General features: G+C 35.3%; 2 long non-coding RNA genes across 2 annotated transcripts in view; one reads left to right on the top strand and one right to left on the bottom strand.

Annotated features, from left to right (window-relative positions):
• The window catches only part of LOC134804924 (uncharacterized), a 421,906-nt gene that overhangs the window by 216,394 nt on the left and 186,792 nt on the right, over positions 1-18,720 (bottom strand). The window lies entirely within an intron of this gene.
• On the top strand, positions 547-1,860 carry LOC134805055 (uncharacterized). Its single transcript, XR_010146242.1, has 2 exons — positions 547-826; positions 1,501-1,860. It is a non-coding gene; the product is annotated as an uncharacterized LOC134805055 (long non-coding RNA).

Genomic DNA, 18,720 nt, shown 5'->3' with positions numbered 1-18,720 from the left:
TTTCGATTGTTCGATTTCGTCACTCGAAAATCGGTGGAAAACGGCGAAATGCTGTTTTTTTAAATACGAGCGACAGAAATTGGGAATCTAGTGGTATTTACCACTCGTTTTCAATTCTATTAGTAGAATTTAAATGCCTAGTAGTGGAGATATTATTGAACGAAACACACGAAATCGAGCGGTCGAATTTCAAAAATCGGCCCCCTGGCGAATGATCTTTAGTCATCCCTACCTCGAAGGCAGGTAAAAAATGTTCAGAAACATTGCCTTTTTCGCCGAGACTTCACTGATGTGGGTGAGTTAAAAAATTATCCCCCTTTATATGCGAATAGAATGAAAAGATTCGAGAACGGGAAAACGAATTAGACCATCTTAAAGGGGTTCTTTGTCGGATTACTGGGTTCTTAAATTAAGCCGTGCGTTTCATTGAATGTGGCGAATAAACACGTTTTTCTAATATTGTGTTTGTCTTTAAATGTCTCATTGTTATTATTAAGCAATAATAATTGCATATACCGTAAAACCACCTAACTATAATCCAGTGATTCCGGGACTGGGCAGTCAGCATGAGAAAATGTTCAATGGCTGGAAAGTGCAGGGGTCAAAATGTCCATACGAACTGGCTGTCTATGTGGTAAAAAGTATGAACGTTGTAATGCCTTAGTGTCAAAATGTCCATACGGACCGGCTGTGTATATGGCAAAAAGTAAAAATTTCAAAATTTGCAGTGGTTCAAATGGACGGCAGTTAAAATGTGTTCAGGTCCAATTAAACAAGTGCCATAATGTATAATAGCCAACGCGAACACATGCGTAAATGCATCACGGTAATAATGTTTCCTTTTTGTACATGGTATAAAGCTTTATTCTAACTAAAACGTTTGGTTTTACTCCAAATTTTACAAAAGTTGTACAGTTCTAGATCAATGCATTACGTTTGAGGGAAATAATTTTTATAAGTGAAAAATTCTCAGATTTTTGTTCAGTTTCGTTTTGCGGCGGTTAAAAAAAGCGTTCAGACGCATAGTGCCAGAAACGCAAATTACCTTATACGCGGATGACCAGAATTTCGTACACAAATTACCAGTTACGTAGATTACCCGAATTTTATTACGCAAATGGCCGGTATGTTCAAATTACGCATAGTACTAGAAACGCAAATTGCCTTATACGCGAATAACCAGAATTTCATTCGACGAAATTGCCTTAGACGCGGATGACAGTAAACCATGTTTCTAAAAATAAACATGCCTGTGTGTGTACTCATCAACATCAAACTAATAATAGCTATATCTATATAGACACTCAGCTAGATTTAAAAACTTCATGCTAAATATAAGGTAAAAATAATACAAGCCACTAGAATGTGAACGTCAGTTATTAAAAATACTAACTGTCAATTTGTGATTGATTTAGCAATAAAGAATTTAGCAATTAAAAATTGTGGTAAAATATTGAAAAATATGAGCTACTTCGAGTTAAATAACACATATGATTCCAGGTCTCGTCCTACACTAAAACGAGCAATAACCGATAGCAGCCGATGCATTTTTAGTGAATGCCCCGCGATGGATCTTCTCCATATCCCGTATCTTTCAAAGGCCATGCTTTTATCAAAACATAATTTTTATGTGCCACGAGATGCAAGGGTGTGCCGTCAACATTTAGAATCTGAAAACTGGGACCATGTATTAAATTATAGTGCATCAGTTACTGATTTTAATGAAATCCACACAGCAGACATCATACAAATTTATAAAAGTACTCTACAGTTGATAAATGTTACCGTGTCGTCTGCCCTAATAGAATAAGGTCATTTTAGGCTGTAGACTAGAATTAAATAATAAAGGTTAAAATTTAATGTTTAGTCATTTATTTATTTTTAACTATGTAACTCCAGTGAAGCTCAATCATATCTAAACGATATATACAAGACAGTCCTTTCACTGAAGTGGTTGTGAGTGTTCTTTGGTGATTTTAATCGCTTATCATCTGGCGATTTGTCTGCTCGTTTCCCTCTTATATCTTAAAACAATTTTGCTTGTATATTTAAACATTACTTGTACAGTAGACGTAAAATCCCACCAGGTATGTACCTGTTAGCTATGAGCTATCGGCTATAAACACGAACAAAAGATAAGCACTCCCGTGAAAATAAAAGAGACACGGCAATATTTATAGTTACTCGCCCAGCTATGAATTCAGGTATTCAGAATTACTACGACGACTTCACTATGACTAAATTACGTTACGTACCTACCTCTTTACATAGCATTCAACCTATCTCTGTCAATTTATATTGGCCACTTTAGATTAAAAAGTAACTTGCATTATGACTGATAAATACTAAAACAATGTTTAATGTCACTTTATAATGTTTCTCGGAGTTATTCAGTTACAATGCAAGAAGAAAGCGAAAAACTGATATTCAGTAAAACTCAAAAAGGCAGGGATTCACTGTTACTTGGTGTACATAGATATACTTTGGGCGTGCATAATCCAAGTGGGTCCACTCTATGGAAGTGCATAAACCGTCTGTCGTGTGGTTCATCGATTACCTTAAACGCCAGTCGAACAAAGATTGTGCGAAAAAGTGCACATACTTGTGAGCCATCCTCGTCGAAAAATAAAAATCACCTAGCTTATCAAAAATGCAGAAAAATGGTTTGCGAGTCCTATGAATCCGTTCAAAAAATATTTGAAGATGTTTATAGTCGGGATATGGACACAGATGAAGATTCGGATGATTGTACGATTCCATTATTTGAAAATAAAAAAAGGTCATTGTATAGAGCACGAAAGGAGTTTTTGCAGGTCAAATCGACGTCTTTCAAAACACTACAAGACGTCGAAGTACCAATAATATTAAGACAAAATTTTTTAATTTGGGAGGATGGAAATGACGATAAAATTTTATTATTCGGCACCAAATACTCGAGAAAAGTATTAAAAAATAAAAGTGATGACACAATATTCTTTGGAGATGGCACGTTCAAAATAACTCCTCAACCGTTTGAGCAGCTATTTACTATACATATGGATGTAAATAGCACAGAAGAGCAAACTAATATCATACCAATGCTATATGCATTGCTTCCTGATAAAACCACAAACACCTACTTACGACTCTTCAATTACCTGAGAAATGAGTTAGGCATGTGCGTAAAAAAATATAAAACTGATTACGAAAGAGCTGCTATAAATGCCTTCAAAGAAGTTTACCCTGAATGCGACGTAAGTGGATGTTTTTTTCACTACAACAAGGCTATATGGAGAAAATCTGAGGAACTTAAACTAGAAGACACTAAAGATGGCCGCAAGTTAGCAGAATTAGCGTCATATTTGCCTTTCTTACCAGCCGATCTAATATTACAAGGGTGGGCTGAAATAATGTCTAGTTTGCCCAAGCATAACAGATCCATTCCGGGAGTGGGCAGTCAACGTGAAACCACCCCAATAGAGAAGTTTGAAAAGTATTTTAATAAACAATGGTTGTCAAAATCACTTTTGGCAGAAATCAGCTGTGCAGGTGAGAGACATCGCACCAACAACGCGTTGGAGGGGTGGCATAGTAGGTTAAATAAAAGAATGCGGGCTAATCCAAGCTTATTTCAATTTATTCTCTTTTTAAGAAAGGAAGCCATCTATCAAGAATCAAAAGCTAAAGATGTGCTATTTGAAAATGTAAAGAGAAGAAAATGTGACATTTTATTTGATAAAAATTATAAAAAAAAGTTACAACAATTGAAGAACAAAGAGATTACTATTACTAATTTCTTGAAGTGTATTGTGAAGTTGAAGAAAAATGAAAAAAACTACAATAATTAGATTACAAAATAAAGAATAAGTGCTAATTATACTACAAACGTACCCATTTTTTTAGTTTAAGTGCTTAAATGAAGGTTTTTTTTAGTTTGTGAATAAGTAAAGTAATTTTTTAGTTTAAGTGCCTAATTGAAGTATTTTTTTAGTTTAAGTGCCTAATTAAGGAGGTAGCTGATTGTGATTTATGTTCGTAACTTACGGTACTTTATAAATTGAAATAAAATAATTTGTAATGATGTGTCGTAATTTATTTATTTAATCATATGGCGAAAGGTCACTTGTAGGAATCTATAAATCTAGGTATATCCAGGTTACGCAACTGGTATACAGTCTGTTTGTTAGGCCGCGTGCGGGCTTTACTTTAATCAGACGTAGTTGTCGCTCGTAGGGGAATTTGCGGGCACGTCATGTGGTAAGGTTTCCAAAAAACAACGTTATTTACTAGTATACATACTTAGTATTTGTAACTAACCTGTTATCATGTATCAGTCTTAAATATGCAACTACCAGCGTAGAAATAAAATTAATTTATTGATAAATACAATATACAGAGAGGTAAAAAATAACATACTTTTGCGTGATCAGAATTTTCCCATGTAGATTTTTTAGTACTTATAGTTAAAAAAAATGGCGGGACGAGTTACACATTTCGTACAGACTGGCGGGAACATGTCATGAGCCGCGACGAGTGGCGGACAAAAGGGGAGGGAAAGAAATTGGTACAACAGTATTTTACCAATAACATAGGACACTTAGTAAAAATACCTTATTCTGAAAACTTGAAAATATATTGATTTATATGTGAAACTTACTTTTGATGTGCCCGCATATCGCCCGCTGGAGTGCGACATATGATTATTGCCGTTAGTATTTTTAAAAGTACAATCAAGCAGCAATATATGCATCTAACTCCAGCTGTAGTGGTGCAGTTTCACGTGGTAAAGTGGATATGCTGGAGAAAAACACCAATTTTTTTTCATGTCTAGTTAATTTTTTGACAGTTATTCATTTAAACTTAAGCACGTTATATCAATCAAGCGTTTCGTCTATCACCCCTTTTGTTGTACTTGAATTTTAAGATGTGTACCATTTGTCACTAGACCATTGTGACCACGATTATATGTACATTTTGACACTAAGGCATTACAACGTTCATACTTTTTACCACATAGACAGCCAGTTCGTATGGACATTTTGACCCCTGCACTTTCCAGCCATTGAACATTTTCTCATGCTGACTGCCCAGTCCCGGAATCAATCCAGTACCTACTACAACGATAGTCCAGTGTTCAACACATACCTAATTAAGGCGGTGCATCGAAAAATAATAGGATCTTAGAAACCTTTAGTGGAAACAAACAGATATTATTTTTGGATATATTTTCTTGACTATTTATGATATGGGTAGGTACTGTCAAAATTCGAAACAAGAATGCTTAAAAATTCCTCGATAGAACAAAAATCCAAAGTCACGTCTTCATTTTTCCGAACCCAAAGGGTAAAAACGGGACCCTACTACTAAGACTCCGCTGTCCGTCCGTCTGTCCGTCCTTCTGTCTGTCTGTCTGTCTGTCACCAGGCTGTATCTCATGAACCGTGATAGCTAGGCAGTTGAAATTTTCACAGATGATGTATTTCAGTTGCTGCTATAACAACAAATAATTACTAAAAACATAATAAAATAAATATTTAAGTGGGGCTCCCATACAACATTTTTTTTGCCGTATTTTGCGTAATGGTACGGAACCCTTCGTGCGCGAATCCGACTCTCACTTGGCTGGTTTTTACTTTTACCTCAGTTTAACTAAAAAACCCAAGTTTATTTTTTATTTTATTTAAAACGCATCTTTATACAGCATAATCTACATTAAAGTTCTATAGCGTAAGTATTGAACAACCCAATTTAGCTAGGACCCTAAATGGCGCAACAATCGCGGAGCGTGATGGTACTACGTTCACTTAGTGCACCTAAAGGTGACAAACTGCTGGGATTTATTTATGGTGAAGTCCATTACCGGCCACTATTTATGTGAATGTATATGAATTGGAACAGAAAAATATTTATTTAGTCAACACAATGACGAGGCAAAGTCCCAAATAAGTACAAATTGTTGACGTAACCCAGCACAGTCGGCGGAAAAAGCAAAACATGGTTAATCTTTAGTACAAGTAGTAAGAAATAAGCGTAATAAAGCATACGGTTCTTTTAGTAAGTGTAAAACGTATTAGGTTTTCAATTCGATTCGTTATAAGTAAATCACAGCCTCTAACCAAAAGTAATGAAGCATAAAATAACTTACAATGTTAGAAATAAGTAGTTTGCCATTTACCGATCCAAACATACAAATGTTTGGATCGGTAAATGGCAAACTATTTTAATATTGTAAGTTATTTTATTCGATATGTTTATCTAAGCTAGTCTTTATCTAATAGTAGCTCGTTAGTAACAGTTTTATTAAATGATTATAATTATAAATCAATAATGTACGGTTAAGACGGCGTACGACGAAGAACGGATCCCACTTGGACCACAGAATAATTGTGAAGCGGCTGCGAACCTCATATGAAGAAAGTTTGTGGACTTTTCCAAGTTACCCCCTGAGTGGAACTTGAATGGATCTTTTGCTGGAAAGAGAATTCTTTTCAGCATAGTTATCATCCGGTAGTATTAAGCAGTTATTTTGCCAAGAATAAAGTATATTCCTACTTAATCTACTCACAACACATTGTCATGCCGCAGTGTGGAACCTAAAAGATCTATACAGGTTGGGATTAAATACCATTAAAGACATCACACTTATTACGCTTAACAAAATGTAATTAATTACCTATTTCAGAATGTGCGGCAACTAAGGAGGTCGAACACTTTAAATTTGGTATCGAATGTAGTTTATAACAGCAAACTTCATTCAACTGAGTCAAGCTTATGAAATGTTAGCCATAAGAACTCGCCCCTAAGAGCCACCAAACACTAGCGTCTCCTGAGCGTCGGCGTCTAGTCAACTCTATGGCTGCTGCTCGACGCAACGTTGACGCAACTGCGAAGCGACGCCATTTTCCATAGCGCTGACTAGACGCCGACGCTCAAAAGACGCTAGTGTGGGGTGGCCCTAAAAAGATGGGGTAAATGAACGTCGCCTTCGCGGCCGCCCACCTTGATCCCTGGATAGGTTAAATTTGCCTACAGCACGCGCGCACTGCGTAGGGGAATAGAATTAAAATAAAACCAACTTTCTAAAAAGTCAGCAGCTATCTCGTATACGACAGGACATTAAGTTTTAAGCCCAGCATTTTACATTCCGTCCGTATTTAATGAAAGCTAAAACTAGGTATAATCTGATTCATGACAAATTTGTTAGCTTTTTAAAAATAGATAGGTGCTACTATTACACCAGTCAAATCTTACAATAAATAAACAATGCGTGATGTAGTTCTGTATTTTTTATACATTGTTTGGAGTCCTTGGAGGAATGTGAGACTATGTTTTGCAAGCAAAAAAAAGTTGTGCTCTCTGCGTAATTTGAGAAAAACTCCAAAAATTTCGGACTTCTTTCAGATTTTACGGTTTCGTTTTAAAACTGGGTTTTTGGTCAAAACTTGCTATGTAATGTTGAAAGTATATTAAATTTGGAACAATTTAAGCCCATAAACAGTGACGTATGTCAAATAGTTCTTGAGATATGGGGCTTTAAAAAAAGGTTATTTTTTTCCTTGGAATGAAATTTTTAATTTTTCCTATGTTTTAAGACAAATATCGGCACAACCGCTCATGCTATGAGATATATTGCAATGAATAGAGTTGTAGCAAATTTAATTACCTTTCATTTAAGTGCTAGTAAAAGTCATTAAGTCTTACATTTCTCTAGTTATTGTAAAAAATGAAATTGTTATAATGGGGAAGGCAACTAATTTACTGTTATAGGCATTGTCAAAATCCTTTCAAAAGGCAGTACCATCGTCGAGAACGTAATCTACGATTATCTTTTACCGGTTTTTCCCGATAAAAGCAGAGCAATGTCAGAGATCAACCATTTTTAAAATGCACAAGGAAAAAATAACCTTTTTTAAAGCCCCATATGTCAAGAACTATTTGACATACGTCACTGTTTATGGGCTTAAATTGTTCCAAATTTAATATATTTTCAACATTACATAGCAAGTTTTGACAAAAAACCCATATCTTACAATGAAACTGTGAAATCTGAAAAAAGTCCGAAATTTTTGCAGTTTTTCGCAAATTACGCAGAGAGCACAACTTTTTTTGCTTGCAAAACATAGTCTGACATTCCTCCAAGGACTCCAAACAATATACAAAAAATACAGAACTACATCACGCATTGTTTTTTTAGGAGATTTTTTTGTAAGATTTGACTGATGTTATACCTTACATGTTAAGGTAAACGTCTTAGTGCTTGACATGCTAATGCCCAATAGCTTAATGATTAAAGATAACTGAAATGCACGAAAGGGAAGCCATCACGTATCACATTAACGTAGCATGAGTGCGAAAGAGGCAGACTACAAATGAAAACATGTGACCTAAAAAATCCCCATCGAAAAATTGAAGGAAAGGAACCGGATTACCTAGGTATAATGGCTAAATGAAACCTATTGACGTATGTCTCGGTCGGCCTTACCTTAGCCTAGCAGTTTTTGCAGTCTGACCACATTTATAAAAATATATTTTTTTTATTTTAATATTGAAAATATGGTTTCTTCATTACTTAAACTGAAATAATAATGCATAACTTTGAGAACAAATCAAATTATTTTTATCATATATTTTGATTTGTGTTTTTAAGTAGTCACACTACTATAATATACAAATTATAAATTGAAATAAATGTCATATATTAAAGAAACAGTGAATCAACTCTGCAGTCCGGTCTTCACCACTGGAGGGCTTCATCACTTTTTCTTTAAAATATGACATCTATTTCAATCTATGAATTAATAATGCTTAATAAATAAGTTAAGACTATCGTAATACCTATAGCTATACTCAGAAGTCTTAACCATGTCGACCGACTGGTATCTGCGAGGCCGCACGCGCGCCATTGCTATTTCACACACAAACATTGTGGCTGGACATTAGCAGATGAAATGTACAAAAATAAATCAAATGGTTCGAAGGACACACATGACTCTTTTGCGAGTCGAAGACATAACAATTGATAAGTCGGAGAGAAGATGATTGAGATTAGGTTTTCATAATATAAAAAAATAACAAATAAAAAACGATATCGTATAATTGTGAACGAAACAACGTAAAGACAAGCGCCACTAAACAACGCATTCGATAAAATCCTTTCGAAAATCTCACATTCTCGGTGGCAAGACCTTATGGTATACGGCAATAGTTATTTGTACAACAAGAGATCAAAGTTTGATATTTTTTCGAGTGCTTATTTTGAGTCCCGTGCAAGCGAAAGATTCTATAATAGATTCACGAGCGTAGCGAGTGAATCTAATTTAGAATCTTGAGCGTAGTAAGGGACTCAAAAGCGCACGAGATGTAAATAACTTTGATCTCGTGTAGTACACAAAATTTTTCACCTGAGCAGTGAGAACATACCTATTAGACAACTTGAAAAATGTAATCCTTCTTCATCACTTAATACCTGCACTCATGTTTTCTTAATATATACAAACAATTAAGTTTGATTACCGCAATCGAACACAAAAACAAAACGTAATAATAAATTTCAGTAAAATAATATGGAAAAACGAACATCAACTGACACTTCAATCGACAACTTTTTCTTGTAAAAAAAAACTTTGTAAGATACGGTCCGAATTGGTGATACGTACTATTTGTCAACTATGGTAGAAATTCTTAAAAGTAAAATAATTAATCTTACGTGATAAGCTGTGTATTTTTTGAGTTCATTATTTTAATTGTACAATAAAATACCTAAAATATAGTATTTTATCAAATCTTAAACTTTATTTTTTATTAATTAATTATTAAGAATTCATACTCATACGTGGTTGGGAACGATGCGGTTTGAAGTTTTCGGGGGTCTATTATTTATTTATTTATTTATTTATTTAAACCTTTGGGAAACAAACAGGCAAAAACAACACATATAGTAAATCAGATAACACATTCACAAGCCACACAGTTTCCACTAATGAATAATAACAGTTATGTTGCTCAGAATCTAACATTAAAACAATTCAAACTTAAACCTACTTTAACATTAATAGAATTTATTTACAACATGCATAACTCGAATACCTAACTTGAATTGATGTAATAACACACATAAAAACAACATGCGAACATTGGAAAGTATGATGTAACATAATTACTAATGGATATTATTTTTACCATTAACTGTACTTTTTATTGCAGAAACAAACTGTTGTAATGATAAATGAAATATATCAATATCAGAAAATTTTTCATTATAAGTTCTACACGCTCTAGCTAAAAAGCTATTTCTTGCATATGTAGTGCGCCCAAAGTCAATTGCAAAAAGGTTTGTGGAGCGAGTTCGCCGATTAGGACAGCGAATTGAAATTTTAGATAAAAGATTAGGTGAATCAATAAGGCCATGTAAGATTTTGAACAAAAAAATTTGATCTCTAATTTCTCTACGTGTTTGAAGAGACTCTAAATTGTCAGTGCTAAAAGATTTAAATTTATATTTCATTGTTCTAATAAATTTGTTCTGAATTTTTTCAATTGTGTGGATGTGAACATTGAAATGAGGATTCCAGACTGTAGTCGCGTATTCTAAGTTTGACCTAACAAATGCGTTAAATAGAAGTTGCAGAGTCTTAGGGTTTGTAAAATCCTTGCTTTGGCGGAAAATGAATCCCATCATTCTGTATGCTTTCGCTGAAATTTTGTCAATATGTGAAATAAATTGTAGTTCACTATCGAAATTTAAACCCAGATCCTTCACTTCAGATACAACTCTTAACGTTTTGTTATTTAAAGAATAATTATACTGTATTTTATTGCGTTTTCTTGTAAATGATATAGCACAGCACTTTTCTACATTCAGGTACAGCTCATTCATAGAACAATATAACGTCAGTCTATCAAGATCAGCTTGAAGTTTCATGCAATCATCGCTATTTTTTATAATACTATAAATTTTAGTATCGTCGGCATATAATAATAAATCAGAAAATTTGAAACAATCAACAACGTCATTAATGTAAATATTGAATAATAATGGACCCAAATGGGATCCCTGAGGTACGCCTGAAGATACGGGAACAAAGCTAGAAGTGTACCCCTTTATAGCAACTGCTTGCGTTCTGTCACGCAGGTAGGAGGTAAGCCATCTCAAAAGATTACCGTGAATTCCAAAAGTTTGTAATTTTTGAATAAGCAAAGAATGAGAAATTTTATCGAATGCTTTGGAGTAGTCGGTATAAATAACATCTACCTGATAGCCCTTATCCATTGCATTCGTCGCAAAATCAATCAACTGACATAAATTGGACTCAGTGGAACGTCTATTGATAAACCCATGTTGCTGATTTACCAATTTCGGTCGAACTGCGTAAAAAAGTGAATCGTAGATAATTTTTTCGAACAGTTTAGGGATAACCGACAACTTAGAGATACCCCGATAGTTTTTTATGTCATGTTTATTGCCACTTTTATGGATTGGAACTACGATGGATCTCTTCCAACAACATGTTAGACATATGCATGCAGGTAATACAAAGACATTATACAGCGTGGAATTTGACGACGGACCTTTCCGGAAATGGGAGATAGTTTAGCCTTAGCTCTATATTTTCTCCATAGAAACTATGTTAATATGGGCAACCGTTTCTAAATTATGGCCTTTTAAATATCCATGCAAAAAACTACTTTGTTCTAACCCTAACAGGTGACAGGGTCAATGAACTTACTTGTAAACAATCGTTAGACGACAGGTATGTTAAGTTTTGCCCCTTAGGTAGGTTTTCATAGGTCTTCTGGCTACTCGGTAAGAATCGGTTTAGTTTTTGGGTGTAGTATGTATGTAATTTCTCAATATTAAATAGTAGTAACGACAATAAACAGTGCAAATGGTGACATTGACAATCACTCAAAAGTACTCAATCGTCATAAACAATAAAAAATTATATCGTACCCTCTTTTACCATGAACCGCTATATTTACCCGGAGTAATAAAAAGGTTTAACATGTTTCATAAATTGAAACCGTGCCCAGGTTGAACAGGATTTTTTTTCATGTAATAATTGTGTTTCATTATTATTTTGGTTTAAAACGTGCATGAGAAATATGAAATAAGTAGGTACTTAATTAATTGCATTTCCTATAATTAACGAACCTCTTTGCGTGGTTGAAAATAAACACTATGGTTAGAATGTAATTGTCATTAACCTTACCTAATGTCATATTCGATAAAAATGCCTTTGTTGATTGTTTAAATTTGCTTTTATCATACGCGACATGCAACTACACTCGGCGTCAAAAAAATCGCACCTCACCAAAATTTTGTTTCAAGCAAATATAGCTCTCATCTTATACATCGTACCCTGTCAATATTGGTATCATTTGAAAGCGCAATTAATGAACTTTAAAAACATGCATCATCATTTTCCGTAAAACCAACCATCGCCAAACATCGGCGGTTGTTTTAAAAAGGGCCGAGATCCGATTTTAATGGATCCCTTCTTGTGCAAACATGGACGGGTATAAAATGGGGGGTAAAGGTTAGTTATGGGTAATTCGCTCTCCAGAGGTCACTGAGGTCACTACTGAACAGATACAGTAAGAAAAAACCCTTGGACATGGATACTAGGCCAGAAGAAGCAGCTCAAGAGGTGGCACTGCTGCAAACAGGACTATGGCAGTATCAAGATGCTGAACGATTTAACATAAGCGGTTTCCGAGTGCGTCGAGTCTTGCAGCAGTTCCAGGAGACTGGTGACTACATCAGGAAGTCTGGATCTGGAAGATAACGCTGTTCTTCCGCTAGAGACAACCGGTACATTGTATCGAACTCTTTGCAGAACCGTTTCTCCGACGCTGTTAAGCTGTAGCAGCAGCTTCAAGTAGCTCGAATAACAGCAGTAAGCATCTCTACGATCGCAAGAAGGCTGGAAGAGAAGAGGATGTTGCCCCGTAGAGCTGCTACAGGCCCCCAATTAAAGCCAGAGCATCGAAAAGCCTGGCGGCAATTTTCCCGACTGCACGAAGATTGGACGTTTGAACAATAGATGAATGTCCTCTTTTCCGATGAGACGAGGGTGTGCCTTTGCACCAACAACAGGTGAAGAAGGGTGTATAGGACGCAGGGAAAGCAATTCACGCAAGCCTGCGCCGAAGAGACCGTCTGCTAAGGGCGCGGATCTCGCATGTTTTGGGACGGCATTTCGACCGACGGGAAACTGATCTCGTGTGCATTTCCCGCACTGAATGTGGTCACAGCAAGGGATCCCTGACTGCTCGGCGTTACATAACGGAGATCTTGGAGGAGCATGTGGTCCCATATGCTGGTTTTGTTGGACCCAACTTCCAGTTTATGCATGACAACGCCCGCTGCCACACTGCGTTGATTGTGCGAGACTACCTGCGTGAGGTTGGAATCACCGTAATGGAGTGGCCAGCATGTAGCCCTGACCTAAACCCAATCGAACATCTCTGGGATCAGCTATTATGGGTTGTTATATTAGATATACAATCTCTTAACACTTTATGATTTATGCCCTGCGTCACTACCTATGTCATGTCAAAGTCATTTCATCAGATTTTCTGATTATTGTGTGTTCGTGAAGATTTATGTAATAACTGCAGAGATCGGACAGATTGGCGACATTGCTCGCAATAATGTGGACATGACTCCAAATTTGATTAAATAATTAATCATTTAATTATTTTTTTACCTGAGATTTAATTTTGTTCCCTAGTCAATAAATAGCACTTAAATATATTTTTGATATAAAAAATGAGTAGGTACCTACAGAAAATTTGGAAAACATACTGAATATTTTCTTTAATAAATTTACATTATAAGAAATCTTTGTGTTATTTATTGATTAGAAATCAAAATTATACCTCAGGTAAGAAATTAATTGAATGATTAATTATTTAATCAATTTTGGAGTCATGTTCACATTCTTGCGAGCAATGACGCAAATTTGTCCGATCTCTGTAATACGTTAATACATAAATATTACAAAATGAATGACGAACGCGTTAAAATAATACGAAGAAAAGGAGGAACTATCTTGTTATACAACGGATACCAATTTTATAAACATAAAGATCACAGAAATACTCCAACATCTTTATGGATTTGCAGTAAAAAACGAAAGGACAAATGCAGTGGTTCTGTTACTGTAAATAACCCAAGTAGCACAGATAGCTCTATAACTACTCACTTTTAGTTCTATCTAACGCTCTGTGCGTATTAAGACACTTATATAAGAGCACACTCGTGGTCCTACAGCTGTATAATAGATCTCAGTGATATTTATATAGCTTAGGGCTGATTAAAAGCTGCATTACGGCTCTGAAACTACCATTAATACGCAAAGAGTGATATAAAGGTATATTTGCTACGACCCTATACAGCTTTAAGGGTTATCAAATGCTTTAACCATTATAAGGTCTGTTTAGTGGATAAAATTACGCCATGTGCTGTATAAGGAGGTAATTGTGGCCTTTTATTACGTTGACTTATTAAGGGAGCACAAGTGAACTATTATGAAGCTAATAGACGTATAATGGAACACATGTGGCACATAATACAGCTTGTCGCTTAACATGTTTACCGCTAAGCAGCTTTTATTACACTGACTTTTAAGGGTGCACGAGTGAGCTAATATGAAGCCAATAGACGTATAATGGAACACATGTGGCGCATAATACAGCTTATCGCTGAACGTGTTTACCGCTAAGCAGCTTTTATTACGCTGACTTTTTAAGGAAGCACGAATGAACTATTATGAAGCCAATAGACGTATAATGGAACACACGTGTCGCATAATACAGCTTATCGCTGAACATGTTTACCGCTAAGCAGCTTTTATTACGCTGACTTTTAAGGGAGCACGAGTGAACTAATATGAAGCCAATAGACGTATAAATGGAACACATGGGGCGCATAATACAGCTTATATCTGAACATGTTTACCGCTAAGCAGCTTTTATTATTCTGACTTTTTAAGGAAGCACGAATGAACTATTATGAAGCCAATAGACGTATAATGGAACACATGGGGCGCATAATACAGCTTATCGCTGAACATATTTACCGCTAAAGCAGCTCTTATTTCGCTGACTTATTATAAGGGAGAACGAGTGAACTATTATGAAACCAATAGACGTATAATCGAACACACGTGGCGCATAATACGGCTTAGCGCTGAACATGTTTACCGCTAAGCAGCCTATTATACTACCATTGGGACTGTCTGTATAGCGGCTGTTTAAACGTTCACAAGATGCCTTATAACTGTTTAGAGGTTCACTAGTGTATCGAAATAACGACTTGGATTTTATAGTGGTTCACTTAAGTATCTTTATCAGATATATAACAGTCGTATGCTGCATATAAGAATTTTAACGGTTCACGTTGCTTTTTAACATTGACCGCCATTTTATTGTATATAACCTACAAAATTGAAATTGCTTTTCCAACTTTTAATGGGTAACAATAAGGTTTTGTGCCTGAGTCCTTAACCTAAATCATTAGTTTAGTACTTCCTATAACGTATTATTAACTTTTTATCTCATAATTCTGTCCAAACCACTGAAATAGTTTTTACGCATAGCTTATTTATATCATTAATTTAAATAAATACTGTGTATTTTTGTGGCGCACTAAAATTTTCTTAGATAATGTATATATATAATGTCAATAAACTTGCATGCCCAAACATCTTTCTCGCATTAATACATAAAAGATCATGTACAAACATTTAACTAAACACTTTAAGAAAATGACTTATGGTGTCGTTGCGCTTAACGTTTTTGCTTCAATATAAATATGTTCACCTCTGCGTTCGTCGTCACTATACTAAATATAATAGCTGATTTTTAAGGCAGAGGTGTAAAAGTATGTTATTAATTATCTTTTATTCAGCTCAACGTCAATATTTCCCGGTATTAGGGCGCACATGTGACATATTAGCTGAATAAAGGGTAACTGGTGGTCTCTTACCCAGTCAAGATACACCTCTTATAACTCCTGTTACCCCTTATAATTCCGTTAAATTGCTGCTACAACGCTCTTAAGTAGCTATGTGAACTTAAAGCTGCCTAAATTTGTGCCCATTTAAGAGTTATAAAAGCTGAAAAGACGCTTATACAGCTCTTATGCAGCTTTTGTATTCCAGCTTCAAGCGTATTCGTACTTCATTATGCGGCTGCTATACAGCTAATCTGTGCTACTTGGGAATGATGTAAGCTATAACACTTCTGCCGATCGGTAGTTATTATTTTTGATACCTACGTCTTTCCATAGAAAACATGCGGCGTACGCACACTAAGCAGATGAGGGTTTTGTGATCTTGATTCACTTGATTGCTAGGTTCTAATTCAAATTTCCTACCACGCAGACCTATAATCTTTCTATCTATATCTATACTACTTATAAAATAAAGTGCCCCATAACGTCTGCCTGTCTGCCTGTTTGTTCGCGATAAACTCGGACACTACTGAACGGATTTTCATGCGGTTTTCTCCTATCGATAGATTCTTGAGGAAGGTTTGTGTGTATAATTTGTCAAGGTTTTGTTTAAATTAATTAAAATATGACGATGTTGCCGTCCGAAGCCAGACGGGTCACTAGGGGGACAGGGAGGGGGATAGGTACTACTATAATGAAACAGCGGTATATGGTAGTAGTCATTTGAGTAGCTAGATTTATTACTACGTATTTAAATGTTACAGAAATGGGATGTCATCAGACAACATGAACACTCATGCGTTCAGAATTTGCTGCAAAATGAAAAGGCTATTGCAATGAATAACATAAAGGAAGCTGCACAAAAAACAGATATACCTATACCCGAGTTATATGATGACGCCTTAGATACGTGGCAACAGAAAGGTTACGACCTAATTACGCCTTTACCTGCATTCAAAAATGCAAAGCATAGCTTGTATTATTCACACAATAAATCGGCAGGCGTTAATAAATTACATTTTAAAGTTTTTGAAGAAGTGCAGATACCAGTGCAGCACTTGCAATATTTAGTGGCAGATTATTATGACGGCGCACAGTGTGGTATTTTACTGATCGGGGCGGCCAATATTATTTTTGATATTATATTGGTAGTTACAGTAATATTAAGCTAATATTTCATTTTTTATCTATACGGTAAGAAAATTATGGTGAAATTAAAAAAAAAAAAGGATTTTTCTATATTAGCTCAAAGTAGGTATAATAATATATGTACAAAGTAGTAACAAAAATCTGTCAGAAATCGTGTCACTTTGATCAGACAAAGACGGGTCTGTCGATATTTCATCAGACACCATTTCATCTGTATATCTAGCCAATCGACATTTTTTTTTAGAAATCATCTTCTTTATTGTGTGCTGCAGCCCATCTAGATCTCAATTCAGACTTGAACCGACTAAAATTATGCTTGATTTCCCTTATTTGTTCATCATTAAAGTTTACCCTTCCAAGCAAATCATTTTCGATAAAGTCCAGTTTACTTTTTAAATTTGGCAATTTCGTTTGCTGTATCAACTCGAATAACTTAGATCGAGTTATTAATTTAACATTAGATGGCCCTGAAAACAATAAAAAATCAAAATTACCAAAAAATAACAAATTTATAAAATCATACATTTTGACCATATAACGTTTGGATGCCTAATTTTCCATTTTCCGGAATGTTTCCGTGGAAAATCAAAGCTAAATCGTAAACTAGAATAAATGAGGTATGTGCTACATGTCCTATTTCTGCCGGGACACCTCGGGAACTACAACTAAATGTTTCCGATAAGTCAAAATACAAGCAAAATGAGAACGTTAAAAGGGTGTACTTTTGAATGGCTACCATATCGCCATAACATAATCAATCCTATTAAAAACATATACAAACGAAACATTCTTACCTGCCATCATAACATTTAAGGTAACTTATTATACATTCTATCGCAAAAACATACAAATTCACTATTAAAAGTCACCCCGATTTGATATGTGTCGTTTGAGAAAATAAGTGCACTTCAAATACTTAATATTGCAACCAGCTATACACGAGCATAGTTTAGCGATAAGGTCGAATACATTGACAGATTATAGTGCGTCAATAAGTAGACTTTCTGAACCTATCTCATTATTCTACCCACAATCAGTTTTTAAAAATTGACTTTTGGCCGCCCAGATCAGTGATATACCATTCTGTGCGGCGATACTAAGATTGTTATCTTTTGTATGGAAAAAGATAGAAATTTCGTTAATGATGTAACAGAAATATTTGGTGATGGAACTTTCAAGTCTGCTCCGTCTCCCTTTGCTCAGTTATTTATTATTCACGGAGAATTTGGAAGTACGATTACTACAACCAATGTTAAGCCTTTACTGTATGCTTTGCTAAGCTACAAAACCAGCGAAACATATGTGAAGATGTTTCATTTAATTAAGTCGCAGTTTCCAAATTGGGAACCCCGAAAATACCACGGCGATTTCGAGCTTGCTGCATTAAACGCCGTTCAGGATGTTTTTCCTGTAATAACCGTTGTTGGTTGCTATTACCACTGGTCCAAAAATATGTGGCGAAAAGCTAGACAAGTGTTTGGCAAAAAAAAACGAAATCCGCAAAAAGATTGGTTGGTTTGTGTTCGGTGTTACCACTGCTGTCCCAAAAAATTCTTCAATGTGGCTGGCATTACATACAGTTAGAATACAATAGCACAGTGAATAAGAAAATCATAAAGTTATTGCTCTATGTG

Source organism: Cydia splendana, chromosome Z (genome assembly GCF_910591565.1).
Source record: "Cydia splendana chromosome Z, ilCydSple1.2, whole genome shotgun sequence".
Taxonomy (NCBI): Eukaryota; Metazoa; Arthropoda; class Insecta; order Lepidoptera; family Tortricidae; genus Cydia; species Cydia splendana.
Note: the sequence above shows the minus strand (reverse complement) of the source record. Positions and strands in the feature narration are given on the sequence as shown.